At 31.6% G+C, this 16,230-nt stretch overlaps 1 protein-coding gene across 1 annotated transcript in view; it reads right to left on the bottom strand.

Moving 5' to 3' along the window:
* Nucleotides 1-14,877, bottom strand: part of LOC118188599 (SEC14-like protein 2) — a 123,451-nt gene extending 108,574 nt beyond the window's left edge. The window contains exon 1 of the mRNA XM_035359080.2: nucleotides 14,723-14,877. The gene's annotated coding sequence lies outside the window, so the exon portion shown is untranslated. The remainder of the gene's footprint in view (nucleotides 1-14,722) is intronic.
* Nucleotides 14,878-16,230: the final 1,353 nt, after the last annotated feature.

Genomic DNA, 16,230 nt, shown 5'->3' with positions numbered 1-16,230 from the left:
CTATATGCTTCTTGTTTTTTTATTAAGGGTAGTTAGTAGCTGCTTTTTAAATAATTCCCATGCATATTAACTTAGAACAATGACAATTACAATTTAAAAATGAACTTCACATTAAATTAAAACACAGAACTGAAATACAGCGATTCCAAATAATAATTTTCATCGAAATATTAAAAAAAAAAAAAAAAAAAAAAAAAAAGAAACCCTTGCTCCTATAAATAATTTATAACCCACCTGTTTGCGAAATACATTCAATTACTGTAGTAGTTTTGTTAAGTGTGTGTGTGTGTGATTATGGCAAAGCCTCGAGGGCTATCTGCCTAAGAGGAGGGATGCCTTCGTGGAGGACTTTCTAAGGGAAACTGGCTCGTATACACGTTACACATAGGGAGAACTACCAAAACGCCCATGCAGCCAGCCCGTTCGCGGGATTCGAACCTCGGACCGAACTACCAGTGTTCTGCGATTTTACCGCTCGGCCGCTGGTGAGCGTAGTTCTGTTAAGAGCTGTTATTTGCGGCAATATAAAATGCATTTTTATCGTATCGTTATCAAAAGCATCCATTTAAAAGCCCAAACGTATGAACAAAATACAAATATCAAGTGAGATGGTTTCGTTTATTAAATCGTACAGAATTAAATTATTAATAGAGATTATCCTGTAGAAAAAAGAAGAAAAGAACCTATTGAAACCATTTTTTCCTTTTTTACTATATATATTATTACATATATTAAATATATTTCATTTTACTATACTATTTTTTCAAGAATAATAAAGAAATTTTTTTACTACTATTCGATTTGGCAATAATATCTCAAGATTTCTAAAAAATTCATTAACTTAACGGAACTGCTACCTTCATAATGAATTCTTTATAGTACGTCACTTTAATTCATCTTACTTTAATCTCACTAATTGGATTAAAACTCAACTTATGATGAATTCACCCAACCCAGGATTTGGTGATTGGGTCCTCTAAAAACCCCAATCGCCCTTTAAAAGGAGAAGTATATAAGGTATTTCTCCCGCCTTCTTGTCGAGACTTCGTGGTATGGTTGTCTGCACACTGGGTCGGTATTCCAGAGGTCCGCGGTTCAATTCCCGGAAAAGGCTTTGTTAATTTTTCATCTTTCCTACTTCCAAAAACTGTTTTTTACTAAAACGATAGACATTGCCAAATGTTTTGGTTGGGGAAAACCCACATACGGTTCATTTCGTGAGATCAAACATTCAAAACATCTGTATTTGTGCAATCTTTCTGGAACAGTTTCAGTTTGGCTTAAACTCAAATTGCCAGTTTGGCATCATACTTCTTACTCGAGTAAAAGACGAAAAACCTTCGCATTTATTAATTATTGTTAATTGAACGGGAGTTGGTTGGTTCCCCTTGAAAAGCCAACCAAATTCCGATCAATGACGATAATTATTTAGTTTATTAATTTTCATTTCTTAAAGCTTTCATTTCTATTTTTCATGATTAAAATTCAAGTTCCTTTTAAAAATATTATTTTTGGGATTTAGTTTCAATGCTTCTGGGTTACTTTATTCAGATAAATTCTATTAACTTTATATTAGGCGATAATATACTCAATATTACTTTAGTAAATGAATTATTATTATATTACTTTGCAGCTATTGCGCAAGTATTAGGAAATTTATTACAATTTCAATGAATTTCAGTTAGTTAATTCAATCTTTGTTGAAAATAATATATATATAATTTAGCATTAGAAAACTTTTTAATACCATCTCCAAGTAACAGAAATTCAATTAAAACAATAAATTATTATAATAAATAAATGTTTCTATACAGTATTTTAAATTAGTATTTCTAGACTTCTATTGCAGTAAAAACCATAAAAAAGTAAAAAGAAAAATCCTGAATCGCAAAAATACCAAAATCAAAAGTAAACATTTTAAGTATGGACGAGTATATATATATTTATGTATTATTTCACTACCATAAATTACTTCACCCAAGTCTTACCGACTTATATTATTCAAAGCCCCGCTGCCGCTAAGAATTTTTCGAAAACACTACTCTTCTGAGTCAGACACGAAGAGAACACTTTGCCGACTCCCCACTAGAAAGAACGTAAGTTAATTAATACTTTTTCTGGCCTTTATATCTTCATGTGCATTCACTTGTCTAATTATATTTTTAATTTTTATATTATTTTTGATTTGTTTTTACAAAGTTTGCATTATTTATCTTATATTTTGTAACCTTCTAATGTTTATTTCAACTTTATACTTTGAATTCTATTTCATAATGGCAATTTCCAATGTTTAATGTTTACAAATAATATTGAACTCAAATGCATAAACACGAGGGTGTCGGAGGACGGTTACTCGAGTTTTTTCGAAATTCACTGCAGAAATTGCTTTTCACTCAAAATTGAATTGGCCAAAATGCTTCATAGGAATAAGTTCTTTGAATATCAGTATTGGTTCATAACCCCTTCTATTTACGGAAATATTTGGCCTGACTTGAATTGCCGGTTCGGTTTAGCCTTATTGCTCGAGTAAAGACGAAACAAATTCGTACTTATTTATTAATTACTTTGCTTAGTTACTTTGCTTTAAAGTTAAAGATTCTGAAAAATTAATACTTATTTTGAAGCATTATATTCGTTTCATAAATTAAACTTATATTTTAGTACATAAGCTGGAACAGTTACACTGGACTTGATGAAATACCTTTCAATGCACAAAATTTTAAAGGGCGAATACTCTTTTACTCACTTTACAAGCATCATACTGTTCAAAGCGTGTTAGCGCATTTTTCATTATCACTCTTGGGAGGGAAAGTAAAAAAACAGAAGTGACCAGTGATTTAATGAAACGCTTTGGAGGTGACATTTGTTTATATTTCGGAAACGCTTGTTCGTGGTTGTCCCACAGAAGAAAGTTGAACCCTCAAAAAAGTTCCAATGCCTGAAAGTTATCCACATATCCTGAAGCACATCACATCCGTTACAGTAAATTTAGTTCCGCCATCTGTTATTCTAAAACGAATAGTCTATCTGAAAACGCAACTCTCGAAAAGTCTTCAACAAAGGTAGTAAGACAGTATTCGTGTTTTATAACGTGAACACGAGTCAGTTTCATTTAGAAAGTCCTCCACAAAGTATCCCCCTTAGCCATAGCCGTCGTACGCTTTGCTATACTGGAGATAACAAACCAAGTCCGGGTGTTCCACTTCTGTACTTAAAACATTGAGCCCTATTTAAAAGAATAAGTTCTTGCATCTAGGGACGAACAAAAATATTTTTTTTAATTCATTAAAATTTTAAAAAAGAATTTTTTTTTTAAACTGCACTCTGTTAGGGACAAGAACTAAGTTACAATCAATGAAACTCGGCATGTGTCGTTCGATTAAATAAGTAAATTATTAGAATTTTGGAGCAAACAGACATTTTATTAAGAAATGACGATAATGAAAAGATTATACTTTGTTAATCTTCCTTGGCAGCTGTACTATAAGCCGATATTCGCGATGTGACGTAGAGTCAGTCAAGCTACTTAAATTCTGCAAATGGTCAGCTAATTCAGTGATGTTAATTACAACTGCAATTGCCTTTCCGGCATGTATAAGGTGTGCTGTATTGGGGATACTTACGGGAACATAGATGACCATGGAAGGGTATTACATCCTTATAAAATACTGATGAAAAAAATCACGCAGCATATGAACAGGAGCTGTCTTTTTAAGTAATTTCATCTGCTTGATGGGGAAGACAGTACAAGCGACTGTAGAATATCTTAAATGTAAACATGAGCAGTCAGATTACCTTACAACACAAATACAGGAAATTGACTGTTCCCAGAGCTGTCACACCAGATGCGGTTATCAGTTTAAAAATATTAATACACTGTAATGCTTAATTAATACCGCATTCAAAAGAAAACACATGTCATATTAATGCCAAGCATTTTTAATGTTAAAGTATTTGTGTTTATTATTTGTTTACGTAAAATATACTAATAGTTAACTCGCGAAAGCTATGTTATATTTATTCTTTGAGAATTATGTATTTTGTTTCTAATACAATTTGCTAAGTAGCAAATAGATGGCCATTTGGCCAGCTAGTAGCGAGGTTAAAGCATATGTTGCGATTATTATTGCATATTATGGGCTTTGCGATGTGTATTCATTTTCATATTTTTGATAGTGTTCAACATATGTTGAAAATATTAAAAACGTCACTGAAAACTAATTTTGGTGAGCATGTTGCTTGTCGTCGTGTAAAGTGTTTCAATTAATTTGAAGTATATTTCTTAGAATTTAAAATATAAGGAAATGTTTTACTGAAAGTGGAATTCAAAACGGCATTTTAAATTTCTTCTGTATGTAACTTTACAGCTGATCTCGACGTTGCACCACCAGCAACATTAAAAAAAAAAAAAAAAAAAAAAAAAAAAAAAAAAAAAAAAAATTCAAATAACTCGTGTTTATTGTTCCAGGAACTATTCAGAAGCATGAAAAATGATTCTGCGGCTAGGGGGCCAAAGTACATCTCATATTGTACCTCAAATGTACCACCTTAGCATAGCAGCTGCTAATAACTACAGGCTGTCCACCTGCACAGCAGATTCTGATAACCTCAAGACGGTCCCATACCTGCAACTGCGTTTGAGAACATAAGTGGAATTTTTTTAGGCGTCGAATTTCATATTAACAGGAAGATTATTCAAATTTACAATTCAGAGCTTCAAAGCAACTCATTCAAATGGTTGCAATAAGTTAGAAAAGCTGTTTGTTGCAGAATTAGATAATTGAAAACGTATTGAAAGAGCATTTCTTCAAAATCATAAAGCGTGCTTTATGGAGCACGCAACATTATTCATTCAATGTCAGCCAGTTCTTTTATAATTGATCTGAAGACTACTTTGTTCCGCCTGAGATCTTGTTACGTGTAAAGTTACGTTAGGTCCCAGTGATAACGGATGAAATAAACGTCATTCATTTTCCCTAAGTATTTAAGTAAACAATTTGCTCGTAAAATAAAGGTATATTGGGAATAACAATCAGCTTAAACGAGATGTATGACCGAGAGAAAATTCTGAGTAGTTTTTATCATTTCAATGACAACGTGTTCGCGAATGTGAAGAACTAGAATATCACGTTGAATCTCTAGATTGCACATACGAGGAAGAAAAACGATAACGTCTAACTACAAGGAAGGAACTCTAACGCCTACATTATTACATCACAATAAAGAAGGTTATTTCAGCATGATCTCTCCATAATTTACATCATTATGTTAGACTTATCTGTTTTTGAACGTTTATGTCATTTTACTGAAATGTCTGGGTATTATTTAGCTATGTCTAGGTGTTATTTAGCTATGTCTGGGTATTATTTAGCTATGTCTGGGTATTATTTAGCTTTCTGAGATCTAAGGAACTGATGTATAAATAAAAACTATCCTTTTATTCAATTTTATAATTGCGATCTACTGTTTTAAGATCAAACATTTCCTTGGAAGTATATCATGAATATTACTTTTGTATTCCAGCTATACTGCATTAAAGAAGTAAAAAAAATTTCGTTCAGGTAGTGGGAGTTCATTGTGAGATTTAAAGTAGTGTCTTATAAAGAAACCTGCAGTTTGAGGTATATGAATGTAGAGATGTATATGAGTTTTGAACTTCTTTAAAATAATTTTAATTGAAAAACACTGCATAAGAAACTTTCAAACTGTGTTTTCACAGATAAGATTTAACCAACCACTTTGTGGAGTAGGTCAGAGATACAAGAGGATATTAGTATTTTTCCCAGATTTGAAACAATTCACAAACCAAAAAAGAGCAAAAATACTATCCGAAAGAATTCAGGTTTTAATAATCTCCCAAAAGGGATCGATTAAAAAAACATTAATAAAAATAAATTATTAAAAAATAAATCATATTGAGGTTTAAATAGATCGATGTTTTAATTTTTTTTTCAACTTTCAACAAGTTCAGTATAATTTTCAAAGATCAGTAGAGGTTATCAATAGACACTATCCAGGAACAGCAACGAAACATTTTATGGGATGTTAGATGAATATGGATTTAGACTAACATGGGAACATTACATACCTTCTGTACATTTAAAAAAGGAAAAATATGTAATGTAATTCTATAAAAATATTTAATGTTTTTAATTAGATATATCATGAATTAAATGCATCTTTATTTAAATCAATCAGATTAAAAAAATAATATTCTTAAGAACTGCATCTATACCTTTTTTTATAGTTTAATTAATAACAAACAGATTAAATATGAAAGAATACTATCATACGTTTTTACGAATGGCAACAGATTCGAATGAAACAGTGAAACAACGCAAAATCGTATTCCCAGACTAATAACTCTTTTGACTCTTAACTCCAGACTTAATAACTATTCTAACTTACTTAATGCGCCTTCGTGCCCTGTGAAGGGAATAGTAAGATAGCAATACACCTTGCTTAGTTTAGCTAAATGGTATTCGGATTCAAATCATCGAAAAGAACTGCTATTTAATTCAAATAAAATAATTCTTCAGTATTCAGAGTGAATTGATAATTATTTGGTATTCAATTTGAATTATCAAATATGAACTGGTTGGGATACGATTGCATTAATGCTCCTATTTTTCGTAATTTATAAAATCACAATCTCAAATTTTAAATTTTCTACCCCAAAGTGGTACTGGACATGACAATACAGCTCTTCTGGTGATTTCGTTCTGCTGAAATAATGAAAAGGAATAGATGTATAATTCGCGTAAATGTTTTCAACTGGCAGGAATAATAACTCCCTCAAGTTTGCTAAGAGTAATTTGATTGATGTTGATTTCATTCTGCTGAAATAATGAAAAGGAATATATGTATAATTCGAGTAAATGTTTTCAACTGGCAGTAACAATAACTGCCTCAAGAGTGCTTGTTAAGGAAATGGGAATATAAAATTTATTAACTATTTTACTTATCAAATGCCTGGCTATTAACCAACAGGTCATTAGGCAACGAACTCTCCAATATTTCTGCACAATACAATCCAAACTCTTAAGTGCAGAGCATAAGTAAAGATGAGCAGCGTTCATGACTTGTCCAGAATCACACAAAGTACATAAAGATGAGACAGCCAGATTAAAACGAAACAAATGAGCACCAAGGTAGTCATGTTTAGCCAATAGTCTAAATTCAGCCACAGCAGTAGTACGAGGAGAGTCAAAGACACAGACGGCTTTTAATACCACTCTCCATGATTTATTTTCAGTAGCACTAGCAACAGCCATACGAAAGGATTTTTTATAAATCCTATTGATTTCCAGTTTAGCAAAGTGAAGTCTCTGGGACACCTTTGAAGAATAGCCGTATCTTTTTTTTTTTTTTTTTTTTTTTTTTGCGAAGAGGTCCGCCATCTCATTTCTCCAAAGGCCACAATGTGATGGCACCCACTGGAAAGCAACCTTTGTCTAAATTCTACTCAACAGCTCCCTGCAGCTCTAGACACGAGCACTTTGTTTTCCTAGGTTATCTGCTAAGACCCGCAGAGCAGAACTTGAGTCCGATAAAATTAAAGCCTTATCAAGAGGAGAGAGACGGGCAGAAAGCTATTAAAGGGCTAAATAGGTGGCCTCGACTTCACCTTCAAAATGGGTTTTATGAGAACTGACATGTAGGTAAAAGGAAAAAAGATCACAGAAGCGCCAGCACCAGCGCCCTGGGTGTAATCCAAAAGGGAACTATCAGTGTAAATATGAAGCCACTCACCAGGACGATAGCAAGTACTAATGGTTCCCAAAGCTATGGAACGAAGATCAGTTGTACACAGGTCGTTTTCTCTCACATTCTTAAGTCCAATCTGACATCGAGAACCATAAACTCCAGTGGATTTATATGAGTTAACAATTCATTGGCCTTAACGTTAATAGCATTATATTGAGCGTTGTCCTGGACGTATAGAATGAAGCCCTTCTGAGTCTTTAGATTACGTACTCTGTTAAAATAGTATTCACAGCCAAAAAGAAATATTCAGGAGTCTGGTAAGTCTATTATAAAGGATAGCTGCATTCCGAACCCGGTTAGTCATTGGCTATAGGTCACAAAGCAAATGCATAGCGAGTATGGGAGTAGTTTTAACACCTCCAGTGATCAAGAGTAGAGCCTGGGTTTGGAAAATATCAAGCATATCCAAGACTCTATCCGAGGCAGAGACCAGCACTTCATTGCAATAATTTAAAACCGGCTGGACATAAGTCTTAAGTGTTAAGGGTAGCTCTGACACATCGCCATTTAGCACCAGCTAGTCTCTTAAGAATGGGAAATCTCTTCCTGGCTTTTGAGATGACGTATTCAACATGCTTAGTCCATTTCAATTTGTTATCAAAGATGCAAGTTGAAACATCAGTATACTGCAAGGGAATTTATTAACTATTACTGCATTCATTTCAACCTTAACAACATCTCAAAGATGGCAAAATATTTCATATATGATGCATTCCTTTCTCTGCTTTCCTTGCTGTGTTTTTAAGGATTAAGTTATTATGGTTTCAATACATTTTACTTGTATTCTGCGATTTATCTTTTGTTTTACTTTTATGATATGACACCCTGCTTTGACACAAACCCCCTCATATGATTTCATGCTACCGAACTCAGTAAAGGTAAGTCTTCTCTTTTGACTTTATAACCCTCATAGCTTAAACCGTGTTGCTAAGTTCCTGCATATAAAGGTCCGTTATGCAAGGCTATGTTTTTAGACAACAAGTTATCGCATAGTCCCCTTTTGAAATATAGCGCAGCTTAAATAATAACCAAACTGAAACTTTATTACAATGAAGTGAGCAACAGAAACTCAATAGAAGGTACTCCTGGCAGGTCCAATGTACAATTTAAAAGCTATAATTCAACAAATCAAGTTTATGAGACACGAGCGCCTAGAACTGCAGTTAACTATCCAGTTAAACAGTTATAAATTTATAATTTACTACCTACCATCTAAGTCTTCGTTCACATTTCTAGTTCAGATAATAAAACTCAACTGACAGCTAGGATATGAAAAGAGTAATTATAATAATTCATTTTGATGCATGGGAGTTTAAAATCATTGTCAGATGCATTTAACAAATAGTATTTACAATTTCTGCTAACTCCCCTCCCCAATTAGCTAATTTACATCTTTTGGGATGAGTTATTGTGCACACAAAATCGAAAGCAACATGAAAAAATAAAAATAAAAATTAATTGGATAAGAACTTGGAACCAAACGTTAAAATTTTATCTCTGTTCATTTAACTTCTTAATACTATGAATTAAATTATGTTTTCTATTACAGTAATTATTATTTAAATTAAAATATTAAATGATTGATTTACTACAAACGCATTAAAAATAATTGAATGCTATCGTTGTTTCCCCATTACTGAAACTTTGTTTACGCACTTTTCACAGTGTCAAAACCAGTTATGGTTCATGAAGTACAAAGTAGTAAGCTGCATTATCCGTTGCATAATTTGTTTAAGTTGATGTAATGCACGAAATACTAGTTTCGAATCAATAAACAGCTAACTTGGCTTCTGCTATTTGCGTTCAATGACGTAATAAACTTTTGGGGAAGAGCTCAAATAGTGCATACAGTGAAGTTATTTGTATTACATGCTTCGTGAACAAAATTACTTCTAATGCAATGGAAAAACTCATTCATGAATGAATTTGAACGATAGTAATGCTTGAATGGTGGATACGCAGAGATTAAAAAGTTACAATAATAACTGAACTTGAATTTCCTTTACTATTTTTTTCTAATTATGAGTCCAGGCAGTAAGGAAGTTATCCGAGGTAATCATATATAGAATTTTTAAAAAAAAAAAAAAAAAAAAAAAAAAAAAAAAAAAAAAAAAAAGGCTACTTGAGTACTTTCTTTAAGTGCTAATATACGCCACTTAAATAGTTTGAAAAAAAAAGTTTAAATTTATCTAGACATAAACTGAAGCATTTATTAACAAAGGTGTATTAAGTAAAGCATAAATTAATGTATTATGGCGTTTTACTTCATGCAACTGTATACAGGCTATCAAAATTTTAGGAGCGAAAAATCAGAAAAATCAATTAGTGACTTCGCGGGTTTTCAATCGTACCATGGACCTTTCAGTTCTTAACTAGGTGTATTACACTATTTATGCTACCGGGCAGCACATAGGGGTTACGCGGAACTGCCTTATATTTTATAGGAGCAAATACATCGCACAATATTGCTGGAGAACGAATATTCATTATGGAATGCTAAGGGAAAACTGCAGGGTGATTATAAATGACTCAGTGGGTTTTAAAACACTGTATTTTTAAAAAAAATAAACAAACATGCATCAAATAATGACACATGGCAATAAACGTTAAGCAGCCAACAGTTTTGTTCATATAAATTTGTAATGTGGCTTCCCTGGGTCATACAACACACGTCTATGCAGTATTCCAGTTCAGTCCACATTTACGTTATTAATGGTCATGAACGCACTGGTAATGCAAGCCTTGAGCTCAACCAAAATTTCCGGCAGTGAGGACATGTAAACAGAATCTTTAACATGCCGCAAAGAAAGAAATCTCAAACTACGAGGTCTGGAGACCGCGAAGTCCAGGGTAACAACCGTTAAGTCACCTTCAGCGCATTGCCCAAAGGAAGCGATGTGGGAGTTCTTCGTTGAGGTAGTAACGCGAATTTTAAAACTGAATTATAAACTTGGATATTTAAAACTTGAATAGTTAAAGTTTATTTACTTGCATCTTTCACCATTCCCTGTGTAATATGTTTTGAAATATGGTATTTAAAAGACCGATGAATCATTTAAAATCACCTTGTACATCTTCCAAACCAAGTAGTAGTGACATTCACTGTAGCATGTAACAAAATTTATTTCCCGAATAGTTACATTTTTTGAAATAATATTAGCTGTTTCTACTGCTCCGGAAAGAAGATACTTTCCAGCTTATAAGTCATATAAGAAATTCAGAGTCTGAATCTCGATTAAATGGACTTGCTTTACTATCCACTTGACGGAATATCCATGTGAATGACTGAGAAACATTTTAAAAGTTATTAAACTTTAAGTTTTATTATAAAACTTTGATTTATCTTTGCAAATTCTTTTAAATAAATAACAAAAAACAATAAACGAAAAAAAGTTCGAAAACAATAAACAAGTAGCTTCACATAGCCTCAGCGGAGAAGTTTTCAAGGGTTTTGACCAACAGTATTTGTTTTTGTGGCTTTCCTGTACGATGTCTGTGAACAGGTGTACTGCCTAAGCATTCAACGGTTTTTCCTATTGCTTTTTCAAGTATAAAAGCTCTGAATAAGCTTTAATAAATTAAAAAAAACTTTTTAGAAAGTTATGAGACAATCATTGCCATGGTAAATGCCTTTTTTCTAAATTAAAAAAAATGGAAACAAATTTTAGCAATAAAAATTTTAATTAAAAGTCTGAAAAACAATTGAATGTTCATTCGGAATCTAAGGGAAACTTTCACAAAATTGTCAGTGATTGAAAACGCGTGATAGTGCCAATGACTACTTTGAAGTAGACAAGGATAGTGGAATCTGCACAAAAAGTGCGCATGCTAAGTTTTAAACACAGTTGGTTTTAAGTTTTGGACATGCTAAAACACATGGACATTTTAAGCAACATATGGACATTTTAAGACGTTTTAAGCAAAATTTATTAATCAATCATATCTACATCACAGTCAACTTTAATTCAAAATTTCCAAAGGCCTCTCGATTTAAAAGCATAATTTTAGAATCTTTATTGAATGAATACATTATTGTTCAACAAAATTCCCTCAATATGTCAATTTCAGCAATTTGACAACTAAATTTCTTCATAACTTAGCTACTAGTGTAACAAAATTAATTAAAAAATTAAATTTATTTCAGTAGCATTTTAAATATATCATTTATTTGAAATTATTATGAAAATTGAAGCATTCTATGAATACTTTATGAATTACGGTACATAAATATGTCTTATTTTTTGTTTATTTTAAACAAATTTCCTGTCATTGTTATAGAGTATTCCATGCTCTATTGTCTCTTGTCTTCTCCGAAAACAAAAGTCTATGTGTAATCCTACCACTAGCTGACGTAAACTGTCAGAAGTTCTGAATCTTCTCTAGTTTTCAGCATCTTCAGTTAGGTAAACATTGCAAATTCGCTCCGTGACTTTATTGGTCTTGTTGGGGGTCATAATGTAGTTCGTCTTAAAAACTTAAGTTAGAAAGCTTTTATCAATAAAATAGGTTGCAAAATTATGGAAATACTTATATATAATTTGATTATGTGCAACTTGATATGATTTTATTTAAAACCTTGTTAATACAGTTATTATAATCCAAATTCTATTTAAAAAATATTAACTTACTTTTTCTCTATCATAGTCAAATACTACATCCATATCATGTGCTTGATTTCTAACTCTGATAACCTTGATTTCTTACTACGAAGATAACCTTGACAGCATTTCGCACTCATAGTCGAGAAAATTCTCTGATCCAGTGAAGACATGATACGTTTCGTAAATAAAAAGAAGAGTTCAAAACTTAATACTAATGAGATACTCCTGAGAGAGTTCGCGTGTACGTAGATCGTTTCAAAGAATGAATGCAGTTGCTGTCGGATGAAATAAAATGAACTGGAATATCTACGGGAACCCACAGTTCTGCTAATGCAAAAGGAGGAAAAATTATAATAGTACAATCTCAGCAGTTTTCTAAGTCGTAATGACACTTCTGAATTTTCGAGCATTTCAACTCAAATATTCGTGAAGATATCCAGGAAGCATTTGGGAAAGTCGCTTTAGTATTTCTGTAAACAGAAGTCAAATGCAATGCTTAACTTACAGTGTGATAATTGCATGTGATAATTTCGAATCTATCATAATTGCCTAAAATTCTATGGTAAACCACCAAAAATGGTTTACAAAACCAGTTATTTCCTCTGAAAAAACTAGAAAAATGACTTTTCGCAATTCTAAGCATAATATATTTGGTAAATGTGAGGTATAACACAAAATATTTTAAATGCTAATTTGCTCATAATAGTGCAAATTTCCCCAAAAATGCTACTAGATTTTTAGATTTTTAGAGCTGCTAAAATTTTTCTATCTTCTTAAAGCCTAAAATATTTTTTTAAAAAAGAAAAAGCATTACCTTTATAAGTATTAAAAACATACTATAAGCAGATATTCTGCTTCTGTGTAAAGCTCGTAGCAAATCTTCTTGAAAAATGAAGGACAAATTACTTTTAAACTTATGAAAGAATAGAAATTTGACATTCCTTTCATATTTTTTACACTTCTCGTTCACTTATATTCATTTTTTTAGTTGATCAGGAAAACAGGACATCTGCATCATGCTGCGCCCTTATTTAAAAATGGAAAACGAAGTTTCGATTAAAAAAAAAAGAGAAAGTCCAGCGATTATCATTTCTTATCTGGTTCTTACCAAGATAAGAAGATATTAGAATATTTTTAAATGCAGAACAGACTTTTGAGGTGATTGGTAATTGTTAAAATTAACTATTTTTAATCTTAGTAAACAGTACCTTTTTGACGAATCTAATCTAAATTGTAACAACATTTTCAAGATTTTGTAGTTTTAACTATTAGTTATAAGATCGATTTTCTTTCTTATACTTTTCGTAAGATTTCTGCTTATATATAAAAGCTATTTCTTATTTATAGAAACTTTTAATTAACTGTGAAAAGGCGGAACAGAAATTCTTTTAATTTTCAAATTAAAGATCAATAAAAAAAATAATGTCTTTGAATTACCAAATACTATAATAAATTCTGACTGGAAAAATAAAATATTAAAATTCCAATTAGAAAATCTTTTCCAATTTAATTCCTGTAAATTTCAATAAAGTGATGGGTAAAAACAAATAAATAAATAAATAAAACGTGATAATTAAAATCAAAAGCTCATAAAAGTTTATTTAAATATGTTTCTCTTCTTCATGAGTGATTACTAGTCATATATTTTTAATAAGCTCGTAATATTAAGGCTTTCTCATTTAACACGGCTATGGCTCTCAGATTACTCTCTCACCTTTTGTTTTTCATTAGCTTTAAATTAAAAAATCTAACAAAATAAACTTTAAATAGCTTTTTTTAAGCACGGAATTAAAATTTACCTTTCATTATAATATAATTTTATATGCTTTAGAGTTTCAGCGAAACTGAAAAAGCGCATTACCTAAATAAAATGCATCTTTACAGAAATTTATTACTTATGAAAAAAACGCGTAAGAAAAATCAACCGAGAGCTGTATACCCGTTTTAAGAAAGATTTTAAGAGCAAACAAATATTAGCTACATTTATTAAACGTTTCAAGGTAACAAATAACGAATGACCTGCTATATTTATATTCGAAAGAAAAATCATTATCAAGTAACAAAATCTCACCTCAAAATTAACAAAACTTCATGTTTCACAGCTAATTCAACTTCGAGAAATATGCTATTTACAGAAATAGTATTTCCAGCCTACAATAACTTTCAGAATTAAAAAGCAAATAGTTAATAAATTAAAAAAACTCTTTAAAAACAGAAAAAAAGTACCCTGCGAAATTAAGAGTATTAAAATAAACATGCGCCACAAAGCGAAAATCAAAATATTATATAAATATCAATTTCTTCTGTCATCGTTCGTAAATCTGAATCAAAATGAATACGATATCAGTACTCACAGCTTTTCTCTTTAGCTAGAGGAGAGCTCCGAGTTGCGTCAGCGAAGATGCTCCTTCAGCGTTTCAACGTTCAAGAGCGCAAGTTTCGATTTAACAGTACTAACTGCTCGCGGGAACTTTATAAACCGGCGAGCGGCGCAGTAATTGCCAATCTGAGCATTGACCGTGAAGTCTTATCCACCGGTCTGAACCGTTTTCGCGTACAATCGTGTCCGGTTTTTCCTTCTTTAGTTTATCGTGCCTTCTTTCTTATTTTCATTTTTATCACCATCAGATGCGAGTAAATTCCTCGCATTTTCCTATCCTACATCATTTAGCTGTCGCTTGTCCAGCTGGAAGATGAACTATACGGAGTGCTAGCAAGAGTGGATATCTTTCGAATCTATTGTTTTTTTTTTTTTTTTTTTTTTGCCAAAATATGCCCTCACCCCAAGGAAAAAAAATCATTTAACCCTTGTTTAATAGTTATTATCTTTCAAAAATGACGTTCTCGAGTTTCGTATAGGGAAAATTTATGCATCGTTTAGTCAATCATTTAGGGCTTCTGACTCATTTACTTATTTGTTTTTCAGTTTTGAAATAGATTATTTGGTAAAGCTTACTTCTTTTCCTTATTGTGATTTTCACTTATTTTTGAGATCAAATTTTAAAAAAGCGTGAGTATGGCTGAAATTCGACGTCAGGATTGCAACAACATTAATAACTATATAAATTAAAACCTCTTAAAACACCAAGTAATTCATAAATTTTCTTAACTGAGAAGATTTATGTTTATAATGCTGTTTACTTTGTCCACTAAAAGAAAAGTTTCGAAAAGGAAACTTTATTAACTCTGATATCTGAAGTGCGTAACATTGTACATATTTTACACACAGTAAAACTTAACTGCCAGCATAAAAACAAACAAGCTAAGGAAATACTATTCCCGTTTTTTTTTTTAGGAAGTGCATTACTGAAGTTTTTTCTTCAGTTAGCTTATATCATCTCTGTGTGTATATACAATGTGCTCAAAAAAGTTGGTTTTATTTCCTTAAATATTGACAAAGGATATTCATTTTTGAAATTTCTCTGTGGAAGATCAAGAACATTAAGAAATCAGTTTCCAGACTGTGGAGGGAAAAGTTTCTTGTAAATATAAAATCTGGGTTTTGTATAATCCTCGTAAAGCACGAAGTCTGATTAGTCAAATATAAATTATATTTTTTAAAATTAAATACAAAATGTTTCATAAATTTAAACAAAAAGTTGCAGGGATATAAGTTATTAATAATTTCATGCGACCAACTGCGAAATTTCAGGGAATGTTGTTTCAACAGTGCAGAACTATTAACAATCAAAATAAAATTCTAATGTTTTGAAATTGCTTGCTAGATTTAATGGAAAGATGTCGAACTTTGGTTAGTACTAGGTAAAGAAAATTAATCTGAGTCACTAATTTCATTTTCGAATTAACTTCCCGAATTTTGCATGCAAAAGTAGGAAACTTTTTATATTTAACTTTGTGAATA

The sequence above is a fragment of the Stegodyphus dumicola genome, chromosome X1 (assembly GCF_044657685.1).
Source record: "Stegodyphus dumicola isolate Sdum_Otavi_A_Nest chromosome X1, ASM4465768v1".
Classification (NCBI taxonomy): domain Eukaryota; kingdom Metazoa; phylum Arthropoda; class Arachnida; order Araneae; family Eresidae; genus Stegodyphus; species Stegodyphus dumicola.
Note: the sequence above shows the minus strand (reverse complement) of the source record. Positions and strands in the feature narration are given on the sequence as shown.